The sequence below is a fragment of the Lemur catta genome, chromosome 9 (assembly GCF_020740605.2).
Source record: "Lemur catta isolate mLemCat1 chromosome 9, mLemCat1.pri, whole genome shotgun sequence".
Taxonomy (NCBI): Eukaryota; Metazoa; Chordata; class Mammalia; order Primates; family Lemuridae; genus Lemur; species Lemur catta.
In genome coordinates this window covers 20510858-20525653 of record NC_059136.1, presented here as the reverse complement: position 1 = coordinate 20525653, position 14796 = coordinate 20510858, and the positions used below count along the sequence as shown (strand labels likewise).

Below are 14796 nucleotides of genomic sequence, written 5' to 3'. Positions count from 1 at the left end.
ACCAGCAATGCAAGAGCGTTCTAGTTGCTTCACATCCTTCACCAACATTTGGAGTTGTCATTTCTTCTCACTTTAACCATACTAGTGTGTGTATCGTTATACCACCTGGGCCTGGAGTTTCCTTTATGAGAAGAATTTTGATTCTGAATTTAATATCTTTAATGACATAGAGCTATTCAAATTTTGTATTCATATTGTATTAGTTTAGGTAAGCTCTGTTTTCAAGAAAATAGTCCATTTCATGTAATTTGTTTTTTATGTTAGCATAAATGTTTTCACAATGTTTCCTTGTTATTGTTTTAATACCTGTAGGTTGTAGTAATTTCCATTTAACCTCCACTTTTTGTGCTATTGTCATATATTTTAAATTTGCTTAAGTTATAAACCTCACAATAAATTGTCATAATTTTTGCTTAAGAGACGTTTGTTTTCCAAAGACATTAAGAAATGAAATATAACATACTGTCTTCTTACTTTTATGTTTACTATTATATATCCAGTTTTCTCCATTTCTTTTCAACCTGAAAACCTTTTAGCTTCTCTTCTAATTCAGGACAACCGGTGGTAAATTCTCTCAGCTTTTATTTATCTCAAACTGTCTTTATTTCACCTTAATTTTTGACTGATATTTTTGCTGGATATAGAATTCTGGATTGAGAGGGTTGCTTTTTGTTTTTCTTTTGGTGCTTTAAAGATACCATTCAGCTGTCCTACTGCCTCCATTGTTTGACAAGAAGTAGCTACATTCATACATCATTCCTCTATATGTAACGTGTCTGTTTTATTCTGGCTGCTTTCAAGATTTTCTCCTTACCTTTGATTTTCAGCACTTTGACTCTACTAGGCCTGGTTGTATTTTTCTTTTATTTATGCTGCTTAGAGTTTTCTGAGCTTCTTGTAAACTTATGGGAGCTTATGTTTTAACAAATTAGGGAAGTGTTTGGTTATTATATCCTCAAATATTTTTTCTGACCTATTCTTTTTCTTTTCTCCTCCTAAGACTTTACCCGTCCATATGTTAGACTATGAAATATTGACCTACAGAACAGTGAATCTCCACACACTTTTCCGATATTTTTTCTCTGTTATTAAGATTGGACAATTTATATTTATCTATATGCATGTAAATTGAGTATGTTTCTATCATTTTCAATCTACAGTTAGGCCCATCCAGTGAGTTTTTTATTTCATACATTGTACTTCTCAGTTCTAGAATTTCCAATTTGTTCTTTTTGCAGTTTCTATTTTTCTTCTGACAAATCTTATTTTTAAATTCATTATTACCATTGTGCATGCTATGTTGCTGATAGTCTTTTTTTTCTACTTCTTCTTCTTTTAGACCTGTGTGTTTTATTCTGGTAAGCAGTTAATTTAATGGTGGTTCAGCTTGATCCAGACTGGTTTCTGGACTTTGACATTGTGGGTCTAGAGTAGCCCTTACTCTTTAACTGAGGTAGCTCTGCCTCTCAGGCATGGCCTTCCCAAGGGCTCATCTGAATATTCAGGGTGTTCATCACTGTCTTTGAGGACAGAAACTTCAGGCAGGTAGAACTCCTATGCCTTCCATCACTACAAGCTCTGCAATCTCTGGAATTTCTGTTCAATTTAGCAGCTTGCTTACTGCCAGGTCTTGCAGAGTACCTACATACGCATAACTTAGCATCTAGCCAAAGACTTAAGTGGACACTATGCAGATTTTTGTACCTCTTTCTCTGCACAGGTCTCCACTCTTTCTGATACCCTGTCGGCCTGAGCTTTAAGTAAAGCTCTGTTATTCAGTGAGACCTTCAATCATGTTCTGGGTGTATTCCACCTCCCCCCACCCTCAGCTGCAGTTTGGAAAATGCCCTCAGGAGCAAACTTAGGCAATATTGGTGCTCTCCTCACATTTCCCCCCCTTTCAGGGATCACAGTCCAATCCTCCTGTTGCCCGGTATCTGCAAACCATGGCCTCACGCATTTTGCTCGCATTTACAGCTGTTTACAGTGGAAGAGCTAGTCTGGTACCAGTTACTCCATCATGCCTAGAAATGGAAGTAAGCTGCCAAAAGGTTCCTTTTCTTTTCTTTTAAAATTTGTATTTCAGGGATTTACAAACATCCTCACATATAGGTTATATACTTTATAAATTTTATCCACACTTTAAAACAAGAAAAACAAAAAACAACACAAATTGAAAGCAGGAACACAGATTTTGAAATAGCTTGATTTAAAAAAAAAACTAACTTTGAGGAATACAGCACAATAGAAAGGTCTTCTGCTGTCTGTGCTTCAAATGCTACCTTCTGCCACGTCACCACGCGAATCCCTGGATGCTGGAATTTAAAATGCATTTGGCAAACCCAGTTGAGAAATAGATGTGTAATGTTAATAAAAGCAGTTTAAAAATGCATGCTTTTCACTCACCTATACATATATTTTTGTCTCCTTCAACCCCTCTACTTCCTTGGAGCTTACGAATTATTGCACTTGCCATAACCATAATCCTGATAGTAAAAATACCAGCAGGATGTACTTGAAATGTAACCTGAGTTTTATTTATTTAAAAAAGTGAAAGTTTCAACCAAGCCAGAAGACAATAATTACAGACAGAAGAAAAGGAACATGTGTAAAATTGTGTTTGGGTAGCTAAAGAGCAAAGGCAATTGGTAGAATCACGTAACTCCTCACCATGTATGGGATACAGAATGAACACGCTGATAGAGCTCACACAAGATCCTTTTTTACCTGGTCTGCTGCCCCTCCATCCTTATTGGTCATAACATTTGAATTCCAGACATGCTGAAATTCTTGCAGAAGCCCAGAAATACTTGGCAATTTCCCCTTTTGCTTGGCAAGCTCCTGCTCTCCTTTGGAGGCCCACCCAGTTCAAGGACCACCTCTGTTTGGAGCCTTTCTCGACTACCTCTCTCCAGGTAGTATTATCTTTTCTCTGAGCCTTGGAGCCCTACAGAGGTTTCTAGCACAAAATTGGCATCACATCAAGACACTGAGGTGTTTGCAAGTGGAAGGATGTAGGATCTAGAACTGTTGATCTTGGTGATTTTTTCCCCCAGCCCTTCTATATATGCACTTTCTTTTGGTCATTTGGGAGTAGAACTGATGTAGGAGGCATAAAATGAGAAAGAGTATATTTTCAGGATTTTTTTTTTTACTTCCAAAATATGCTCTTGAGAATCAAAAAGGAAGGTCTGGGATGGTATATTACAGTAGAAATGGAAATGCAGTGGTGGGAGAGCAACAACACTGGAGGAGGTTGCCTGGATGGGTTGGAGAGGTCAGTGTCTCTCTGCGGGCTGCTGGGGGACGCACAGCCGCACTGGGAGGCTGTCTGGCCTCACCATGCATGGCTCCTGGGGGCAGCTCCTACAGAGTCTGTGCCTGTAGGCTGGCCACAATGGTGGAGCCTCCAATGTTGTGCTGGAGTTTTGCATGGGCTTCAGAGGGCAGCAACAAGCCCTATTCCTGTGCTATTAAGTAGCACATCCACTTCTGTTAGTTGGCTTCTCTGAGACAAGATAAAGAACTTGCCCCAGAATGTAAAGTCAACATACTGCTTCCTACTTTGAGAATGCTTTTCCTAACATGCAATGCACAAAGTGGCCTACAGACCACACGTTAAGTTGTAATCCTGATGGCAATTACAGTGTGGTACATAGCAGGTGCTTAATGATTGCATTTATTTTGTGAAATAGCTTTTGCAAGAATGGGTTGCCCTTTAGAACAATCATAACAGGACTCAGGCCTTCTTGGGATAGTAGTTCTCGCTCCTCAGCAGCAATCACCTTCTTCTCTTAACAAGTCCTTCATTCTAACTAACTATCTATCTGTCTATCTAATATACCTAATAATATATTATTTGCCCAAACATGAATTCGATTAGTCTGTAAGATAAAATTGAATGTCCCCTCTTTCATTCTTGCCTGCTCATCCTCCTACGGCCTGGTCAGTAAACATTTACTCCATGAATCACTTAATTCATTAATCTTGCTACTTAGGGATTACTATGGGTTAAGTTGTCTTCTCCCCAAATTCATATGTTGACATCCTAAATCCTAGTACCTTAGAATATGACTTTATTTGGAAATAGGATGCAATTATTTAAGGCAAGATGAGGTCATACTGGAATAGGGTGAACTTTAATCCAATATGACTGATGTCCTTACAAAAAGGGGGAATTTGGACATAGACATGGACACAGGAAGAATGTCAAGGAAACATGAAGGAAGACATTGAGGTGATGCCTCTATGAGACAATGAATGCCAAAGATTGCCTGCAAACCATCAGAAGCTATGAGAGAGGCCTAGAACAGATTCTCCGCACAGCCCTCAGAAAGAACCAACTCTGTGGACACTTGGATTTCAGACTTCCAGCCTCTAGAATTGAGAGACAATACATTTCTGTTGTTTATGTCATCTGGTTTGTGGTATTTTGTACAGCAGCTCTGGAAAACTACACAGGGATACATTGCTGTATACTTTGTCCATATTCCACAAGTGGGGTATAACACATATTACACATATCATTTTCCAACTCCCTTTTTCTTCATTCAGTGATGCGTGGATATCCTTCCTTTCCAGCCCCTTCGATTCTACTTCATTTTTCTGTACCCCATAAACATGTACAATTATGTGTCAATTATTAAAAAAAAATTTTAATGGACATATAGTATGGACTCATCCTTTCTCTGTTTAAATGTTATTTCCCTTTAATATGTTCATATGTTAGGCTTTTATGCTACAGAAGTATTAGGTTTTCATGCAGTTGACTTTGTCCTTGATGGCTTCTGGGTTTTGTTCTTGTTTAGAAAGATCTTTCTCACTCCAGCATTATAAAGATGGAAGCATTTCTATAATATTTTTCCTTTTTAAAAAGTTTAAGTAATAAACCCACCTGGAATGTATTTAGTTAGTTTATGTTGTAAAATAAAGATTTGACTTTTTCCCCAGAAAATTTTTCTAATGCCATATATTGAATAATACTTACTTTCTTCCATTGATCTGAAATTCCACATTTATCACAGACTAAATTTCCATGTATACAGAAATGTGTTTCTGAACTCTTATTTCTGTCCCAGTTGTACATTCCTGCATGAAAACCAACAGAAATATTATCTTTAACTAATATATAGTGGGATATCTCTCTCTTGTGATTTTATGTTGATAGTAGAATTTATAGTGTTTCTTTTTGTGTGTGTGTATGGCCCACTTCAATGTATCATTTGGTATACAAACATTATATATTTATATATATATATATATGCTAGTTTTAAAGCATAATGATAATATAAAGAAATAGTACAACCAGAAAATTAACATTAGTAAAATTAAATAAAATCAATAAAATTAAAATAATTTTAATGATTATTCAAATATTTATCTATTATAATATACTTAAATAATATACTGTTTACATATTTAAGTAATTGTAATATAACTACAAAAGTCATTCTTTAACAAAGACACCTGTACCCGAATGTTTATAGCAGCACAATTTACAATCGCAAGGATGTGGAAACAACCCAAGTGCCCATCAATCCACGAATGGATTAGTAAACTGTGGTATATGTATACCATGGAGTACTACTCAGCTATAAGAAATAACAATGATACGACATCTCTTTGGTTCTCCTGGAGAGAGCTGGAACCCATTATTCTAAGTGAAGTATCCAAAGAATGGAAAAACAAGCATCACATGTACTCACCAGAAAACTGGTTTCCCTGATCATCACCTAAATGTACATCAGGGAAGGATACCAATTGGATATCAGACTGGGATGGGGGGTGGGGGGAGGGGATGGGTGTATGCCTACATGATGAGTGCGTTGCACACCCTCTGGGGAATGGTCATGCTTGAAGGTGCAGACCCGGGGAGGTGGGGGGGGGAGGGGATGGAGGTATGACTACATGATGAGTGCCAGGTGCACTGTCTGGAGAATGAGAACGGACGCGCTTGGGACTCTGACTCGGGGGGATGGGTGGGACATGGAAAATGTATATAACCTAAACTTATGTACCCCCATGATGAGCTGAAATAAAAAAAAATATATAAAAAAAAAAAATAAATAAAATTTATAAAAATATAAACACAATAGTAATTAATAATTAAACTTAATAACATTAATCAACTTTATTTAAATTTCATCATGCACCCATATGTGTATGTATATTTACTTCTATGCAATTTTGTCATACGTGCAGATTCATGTGAATACCACTCCAGTTAAATACACCACGAGGATCCTGCATGCTACCCTTTCATAGTCACACCCAGGTGTCTCCCTCTCACCCTTTGTAACCATTGGCAACCACTAATTTACTCTCCATCTCTATTATGTTGTTGTTTCAAGAAGCTCTATTAATAAAATTCTACAATATGTGGCCTTTAAAGATTGGCTGTTTCCACTCAGCATAATTCTCTTGAGATCCATCCAAGTTGTGTGCATTGATAGCTCATTTCTCTTTATTGCTGAAGAGTTAATTCCATGGTATGGATGTGCCTAGTTTGTTTATCCATTCACCTGGTGGAGGCATTTGGTTTGTTTCCAGTGCCTGGCTATTATGAATAGAGGTGCTATGAACATCTGTGTACAATTTTTGTGTGAATATAAGTTTTAATTTCTCTGAGATAAATGCCTGAGAGTACAATTGCTGAGTTGTATGGTAAACACATTTATTTTTATTTTTTAAATTTATATTTTAATTAAAAACAACTTTTTTTTTAGAGATAGAGTTTCACTATGTTGCCTAGGCTGGCTTCAAACTCTTGGGCTCAAGGGATCCTCCCACATCAGCCTCCTGAGTAGCTGGAACCGTAGGTGTGTACCACCACACTCAGCACATGTGTAGTTTTATAAGAAACAACCTTATCACATACATAAGTATGTTTAACAGTATTTTGCTTAGTATTGCTAGTAGTATCTGTGCTCTATAAAAATAGTATTGTACTGTACGTTGTCTTCTGGGACTTACTTTTTCACCTACCATTAGGTTTCTATTAATAAAATTTCTCCATGTTTTGTGTAGCCATAGTTCATTCATTTTCATTGCTGTATAAATTTTAAATTTTGTTAGTATGTTACTGTACACAGTCAATGCTGGAATAAATTACACTATTTTGTGAACAAGTGTGGTATTTGTATGCAGTTTCTTTGGGCATATTCTTAAGAATGGGGGTGCTGACTTTTAAGGACTTTGAATGTTCAACTTTCAGATGAAACATCAAACATCTAAAAAAGTGGTTATACTACTTCATACTTCCACCAACAATGTTTAAGAGTTCCTTCTTCCCAGCACTTTGGGAGGCCGAGGTGGGAAGATAACCTGAACCCAAGAGTTCAAGATTAGCTTGGTCAACGTAGCAAAACCTGTCTCTACAAAAATAAAAAACTTAGTTGGGCATGGTGATGTGCACCTGTGGTCCTAGCTACTCGGGAGGCTGAGGCGAGAAGATCACTGGAGTCCAGGAGTTGGAGGCTACAGTGAGCTATGATCAGGCTGCTGCACTCCAACCTGGGTGACAGAGGGAGACCCTGTCTCAAAAAAAAAAAAAAAAAAAAAAAAGAAAAAGAAAGAAAGAAAAGAGTTCATTCTAATCCACACCATTTCAAACCTCAAGTATTGTTCTAATCCACAACTTCTCAAGTATTGTGGAACTTCTTAATTTTTTGTCAATGTAGTAGGTTATTATTTTCCTATCTCAAAATTTATTTTTTACTTATTGATCTTTATTTATTCTGAACTATACCACATGTTTCCCTGGTTCTCCAGCTTGCAGATGGCATATTGTGGGGCTTCTCAGCCTCCATAATCATGTGAGCCAATTTCCCTAATAAATCTCCTCTCATACATCTATTATCTATTTATTTATCTATCGATCTATCTCCTACTGGTTCTGTTTCTCTGGAGAATTCCGACTGATACAGCTACTTTATAGTCAATTTGTCATGTTGAAAAAATAAATCCAGTTGTAATTAGTTTGGAAAATGTATGAAATCAACAGGTTATTTTCAGAGTTCCATTCAGGGATATCGCATATTTCTGCACCTGTTTCGATCTTCCTTTATCACATTCAGTAAAATTTTAAGTTGACTAGCCATTTGGTATCATATTTCTCATCTTCAATACTGGGACAAGCATTCTCTGCCTCAAGGAATGACCAGGTGGGTGGAGAAAGACAGTGACTGTAAAATGAGAAGCACATGCCTGGCCAGTGCTACATGTTCTACAAAGGTCAAATATTAATGCTGCTATTGTTTGCTATGATTATCTGCAAGCATCTTGAACTGATTCTTATTATTTTTCCTTAAACATTTTATTGCAAAAATGAGATCCTTTTGTTGATCCATTGCATTTTCTAATTGTCTTGTATAGGAGAAACTAACTGATTTGTATATCTTCATCACGCAGTTAGCGTCATTACATACCACTTCCCTGACAAAAACCACAAGGTTGCAAATCATGACAAATTTTGCCTTTTTCTTTTCTATAATAATATTTATACCTATAAATATTACCATACGGTTAAAAAAAACTATAAATCAACTATAGCATTCTCTTGCAATTCCACTTTCTGGTTTCAATAGCAGGTTTTGCTGGCCCTATAGAATGAATTGGGAAGGTCCTAATATTTCTATACTATATTGTAAATAAAATAAAGGGATTACAGTATTTTAAAGTTTCAACAGACTTTGTCAAATGTTCTCTATTATGTGGTTTTGGAGGATGGGACCCTTTCAAGATCTTGTGGGGCTTGTTAATCTATTCAAAATGTTTACTTATTCCTGAGTCATTTGTATTAACTTATATTTTATTTATCATACGAGTATATTATCACAGATGACAAGTTAAATATTTTTTCTTTAGCAGACAAGCATAAGGGTTGTTTCTCTGAGCCCTTTTAGCACAAATTCATTTAATTGCCAGGATAGTTGAATATTATTTTGACTAATATAGAAGCCCATATTGAAAATCTACTTCTTGCAAAATTGTGTTGATGCTTATCTATTATGAAATAAAGGTGAATATTCATTCACTGGATATTTAGTAAGAGGCTGCCCTGTGCATTGCTCTTCTAGGGATGGGGGATGCCTTTCAGTGGTGACGTGGCAGACACTGTCCCCTGCTTTGTGGACCAGCTGGTCTAGCCACGGAGGGGAGGAGCAGTCAATAAACACATCTGATGTCTGTATATGCAAATTCAGATGGAGCCTGGAAGGGGACAGAGAGTACTGGGTGGGCTGTGTAGGACAGCCGCAGTCCCAGCCGGGCTCAGCTCTGTGGTTTGGTCCCATCATTTTTGGCTGCCCTCTCAGTTCCCTGAGGCTTTAAAATAGTTTTTCTGTAAATATTTGTCCATCTTTCCTAGACGTCCCCTGAAGGTTGGTCCAATTTTCCTGGCCAGCTATGAGCAACAAGCAGAAATGTGAGGGACTTTTCTGGATCCGCCTACCACATTTCTAGCCTCTTCCATCACATTTTCATGTCTTTATTTTTATGCCCTACATTCTGAAAGAATTCCTCAATTTGATCATCTAAATTGCTAATTTTGCCCCCCTTTGTGTTTTTAAAAAATGTGTTACCCATCATGTTTCCCACTTCCAAGAATTCTTTTCTCTTGCTCATTTATTTCTTTTCCATGGCAATTTTATGGATGGGCTGGTCTGGTGGATCTTGCTGAGGATAACAATGACGACTTTTAATGTTACTGTCTGTGTTCTGCATTAGCTCTTTTTTCTTAGAGAGGAAAAACTCACTCGGGTGGCGTTTGCTTTCCTTTCATGCTACCAGTTCTAAAAAATCCAGGGACTTTTGACTGTAATACAGGTTTGTACTTAGAACTGCAGATGGTGACCAGAGGTTCCTAAACGTGGCTGCACCTCAGAATCACCGAAGTGGTCCTGGATGCAGCGACTCATTACTTCCCAGCTGCCCGGGATCCCAGAACGGCTCATGACCCCAGGCCTGCTCTCTCAGATTCTGTGTATTCTCGAGGGATTTGCTTTTAAAAAGTCACTTTTTTAAACTGTCCTTGCCTACTTAACTCTACAATGTATTTTTCTGTACTTGTTAGCCTTTCCCACTAATCCACTCTCATCAGCTTTATATATCTTCCTACTATCCTTTGATATCTTCTGAGGTATCTTTTTTTGTCTTCTGAAGAGACTTTCATAGTTTCCCAGCACAATGATTCTTTAAAAAAAATCATCTGTCTTTTTATTTATTTATTTTTAGAGAGAGGGTCTCACTCTGTTGTTACCCAGGCTGGAGTGCAGTGGCATGATCATAGTTCACTGCAACCTCAAACTCCTGTGCTCAAGTGATCCTCCTGCCTTAGCCTCCAGAGTAGCTGGGACTACGGGTGCATACCACCATACCCAGCTAATTTTTAAAAAAATTTTTGTAGAGACGGGGATCTCACTATGTTGCTCAGGCTGGTCTTGAACTCCTGGCCTCAGGAGATCCTTCCATCTTTCAACGTGCTGGGATGACAGGTGTGAACTACCATGCCTGGCCCATTTGTCTTTTTAAAGGGAGAACAAATGTGCTCAGGCAGGCATTTTATAATATAAATCTTTACTTATATCTCCAGAATTTTTATTTCTGAGATTAAGTACATTATCATAGATTCAAATTATCCAATTATTAGTCAATTACTTTTATTTAAATTTTCATGGCTCTATATTTTGGTACTGTTAGGATGAATGTTAGGTCATATTAATTAATGGATAGTGTTTGTGTCTGATTTTACAAATTTCAAATTTCTTATGCTTTTTTTTTTTAAGGGCAATCACAAGAGTAAATATGGAACAAATGCTGTCAGGTTAAAGCACTGTGGAACATGATTCTCACTTATTCCATAATTATTTTTAAAGCAAGCATCAATCACCAAAGGTGCTAATTGTTGGTACATGAAAGCTGGAAGCAATCTTGATAATTGTCACATTCAATCCTCTACATTTCTCAGTGGGAAAGTAACACCAAGAGCCTCTTCTCTGCACTCTATTTACACTTTATCTCTAGGTGCAATCTCTTCAACACACAGCTCTAGATCACAGATGCCTGGTGACATCAAGCATCCCTGTCTCCAGTGCTGGCCTCTCTTATCACGTCCAGATTTCGATACCCCATTGCCATTTACCATGCCCATGTGATATGAAACAGGCACCTCACACTTTACATGACTTATACTGAGCTTTGTATTTTCTCCTCCAAACCTGTTCTTCTCTAAGTCATTGATTAAATTCTTTGGTATCATGTGGATTCATTTCTTTTCTCCTTTAAACATCCAACCCCTTGACCATGGAAGATGTACTTCCAATTTGTCCACATTTGTCTGTCCACCTTTGGATCTAAGTCACCTGCTAATTTATCGCCTCTCCTGCTCCCATTGTGCTTGGAATGGATCTTCCATCTATTAAAAGGGAAAATCAGATCCTCTCATCTCATGCCACTGCTTAGGGCAGCCTATGGCTTCCTGTTGCACTTGGGGCAAATGTAGAGGGGGCTGCACACCCTCCTGTGTGCAGCCACTTTCTCCTCCACCAAGACCTGTTCCTGACCCCAGACTGACGTCTCCAGCTGAGCCCCTCCCCTGGTCTCAGACTCGTGCATAGCTGCCTGCCCACTCTCTACTCCCACAGGCTGGTGGGCACCTCTCATCTGCCCCACACTCTGTCCTTCTGACACTGTAGATGGCAACTTGAATTTTCATCTGCGTGGCTACCCTCACCTCCTGTCTTGCACATCCCACACCCTGTCCAATAGCATATTCCATGTGCTCTAAGTAGGCCATGTCCCATCTCCATCATGGCCACCCAGCCTGAGCCACCATCCCCTGCAGGATCACTGCAGTGGCTGCTCACTATGACCTCTCCACGCTTCTACCCTGGCCTTTCTGCATTCAAATCACGCTGCAACAGGGATGATCTCTGAAAACCTGAGTGCAGTCACATGATGCCTCTGCTCAAAATCCTCCCGAGGCTTCCCCTCTCACTTAAAAGCCAAAATCTTCACCAGGATCCACAAGGCCTGACATGACCCCACTCTGGGACACCTCTCTGATCTCCCACTCAGCTCTGGCCACCCCGGCCTCCTTGCTGGGAACCCCTGCACCCTCGGGCTGTGTCGTTTCTTCCCCAGATGTCTATACCGCTTGTGTCCTGAGACTTCTGCTCATTGCTGCCAGGGAGGCCCCCGCTGACTGTCCTATCTTCAGTCGTAGGAGCACACACCTGCTGGCCCAGTTTCTGGTGTCCCTTCATTTCCTGAGCCTTCTCTGTTGGGATTCCCACAGGAGGACTCAGTGCTCCAAAGTAGGGACTTGCTGTGTTCCCCAAGTGCCCTCACCACCTAAAGCACAAGGCCCTGGGGTGAGAGGTTTCTAAACGAACGCGAGGCAGAGGCCTTACCTGTTTCTTGAGTATCCTGAGATTTCTCCTTCTTGGGGGCCTTTCTACAGAGCTGTTCCCTCTGCCTGGAGGGTTCTTCCACCCCATCTTGTCAGGTTCCAACTCAAGTTTGCCCTCTTTGGAAAGGCCTCCCTTCATCATTCCTGAAACCCTGGGGTCCACTCTTGACTCTCTGGAGGGTCTCGTGATTTCGTGCTTAGTTGCTGCAGCTCCCTGAGGATGTCTCTTGTCCTCCATTATTCTCCATATCCCCAGTGCCTAAGACAGGACCAGGCGCACAGCAGGTGATCAGTAATAGTATTTATCAAACAAGGATGATTACAGTGATTTGCCTGGAGCCCAGCAGTGCCCAGTGGTCCGGATGGCCAGAACACATGAGAGTCTCACTCTTGCCTGGCCAGTCAGGAATCTGAGGATTTATCGGGCAGAAGACAGCCAAGCTCAAAACCCCTGTGAGGTAGGATGGATCACACAGCGCAGAGACCTGCTGGGAGGTGAGTTGAGGCTCTATCTCAAATGCTGAGTTTGGATTGGTAAAGAGCAAGTGGGGAAAGATTCCAGGTTTAAGGAGCAGTGTGACTCACAGAATCTTGGAACCTTAGCGCGGAATGTAGATGGGATGAGGAGGCCTATTCTGAGGAGGGTAAGGAGATCACTCACCCTGGGGCTGGGCCTGGACTAGGGAGGGGCAGAATTAAATCAGCACATTGGTGCCAGTTCCCCTCCCAGCCTCAAGGGACCTCTGCCTGAGGAGTTAGCATCTGACTTTGCAAGCAACAGGGGACTCCTGGAAGCTCCAGGGTAAGGAAATGAAACAGAGGGGACAAGTAGTTACTTTGGCAACAGCAAGGAGACTGGGAGGCTCTGGGGCAAACCTGGGGGCACCTGTGAAGATAGCAGGCCACTGTGGGAATTAAAGGAGCAGGCAGGGCTCAGGCATCACTGGGTGGGCTGACAGAGGAGAATATGGAGCCCTGCAGTGTCAGGCACAGGGCAGGGGAAGCTGTGGCCCTTCACTTGCTGTTCATACTCACTTTGGATGCCACCGGTCCATGTGAGAGCTCATTCCTTTCCCGGAAAGTGCAGATATTTCAGCCAAATCTTTCTCTGATCTGGGCCTCCACGCCTCAAAATTGTACCTGTGACTGGGGGGGAGGGATGGGACTCCATATATGGCCTGGATGATTTTCTTAGTACCTGTCACTATGCCCTGAGACTGGATTCTGGTAAATACTGTGGACTGCAGCAGGGCTGCCCTAGAGATGTGAAAGCCAGAGATAGCTGGGCAGGGGTAAGCCAGGGTGCAAGGCTAGGGGTGGGGCCTGGCCCCCTAGGCAAGAAATTCCTGCTTCCCATCTCAGTAACTCTAAAGTGGGAGGCAAACAGTCACGGCTGCAGTACATCTGTGGGGTCTTTCTGCAGAAGTAGGGGAGTCCCCATTCCTGTTTTGGGGCAAAGTTTGTTCTACCATCACCCAACTTTCACCTGCCTCTCTCTGACACCCCATGAATACGGAGGGGAGCCCTCTGCCCCACATTCTGCCCACTCTCCTGATCCTCCCCTCCCCAGCAACCAGCCTCCATTCCTGGGCTCTGTCTGGGTCATAGCTGCCACCTCAGAGCTACAGCACATAAGGGACATTTTGCTCTTTGTGGTTTCCCAGGGAGGGAAAAGGAGACTCAAATGCCTGCAGACCAAAGCCCTTCTTTGCTACAGTGAAACAGTCTTCCTTTCCATGAAAAAGGAAAAGGAAGAAAGAAAAAAAGTCCTTATTTAGTGGCATAAGGAAAGGCAGTGATGATCATAGAAAGAAAACAGTCTATTTCATCCAAGAATTGAATCTTAAAAGTAGGTGGGTCTGGGTAGTGGGATAGGGCAGGTCGTAGAGGCAATGCGGAACGGCCTCCCCCTTTCGCCGGGTCTCTCCAGAACCACATGTGCTCCGTGAATAAGATTTAAAAATGGGAGCACTAGTATGCCGTGGCTCCTTCGGACTTTGACTCCAGTTGGTTCCAAGAGGAAGTTCCTATTCCAGGGTCCCCCGAGACCCTCTCCCCATCCAGGACCAGGCAGGTCTGGCCCTGGAAGAGCGCGTGGGCTGCCCGGGGCTGCGGGGCCCTTTCTCTCGCAGCCCGCAGTTTTCTCTCACCTACTGGTGGCAGCGCGCGTTTTCAATGTTTTGCGACCAAACTGATGCTTCTGGGAAACGAAACTAAACCCCGCGAAAGTTTCCAGCTCGGGCTCTTTTCGCTTAGCGCTGTCTGTCCGGCGTGTCCGCGTCGGGGCGCCGGGCGGGTGGGCGGTGCGAGCGAGGACAGGCGGGCTCTGCGCGCCGTGGCTCCGGGCCCGGCCGCGCCCTGCCGGACTGCGGACGGGCGGCGGGGGC

The 14796-nt window shown here is 41.4% G+C and overlaps 1 long non-coding RNA gene across 1 annotated transcript; it reads right to left on the bottom strand.

Moving 5' to 3' along the window:
• Positions 1-2093: 2093 nt before the first annotated feature.
• LOC123644621 lies at positions 2094-14758 on the bottom strand. Its single transcript, XR_006737191.1, has 5 exons — positions 14560-14758; positions 13445-13555; positions 12411-12668; positions 4988-5088; positions 2094-2315 (listed from the first exon to the last, which is right to left on the bottom strand). It is a non-coding gene; the product is annotated as an uncharacterized LOC123644621 (long non-coding RNA).
• Between the last annotated feature and the right edge of the window lie 38 nt (positions 14759-14796).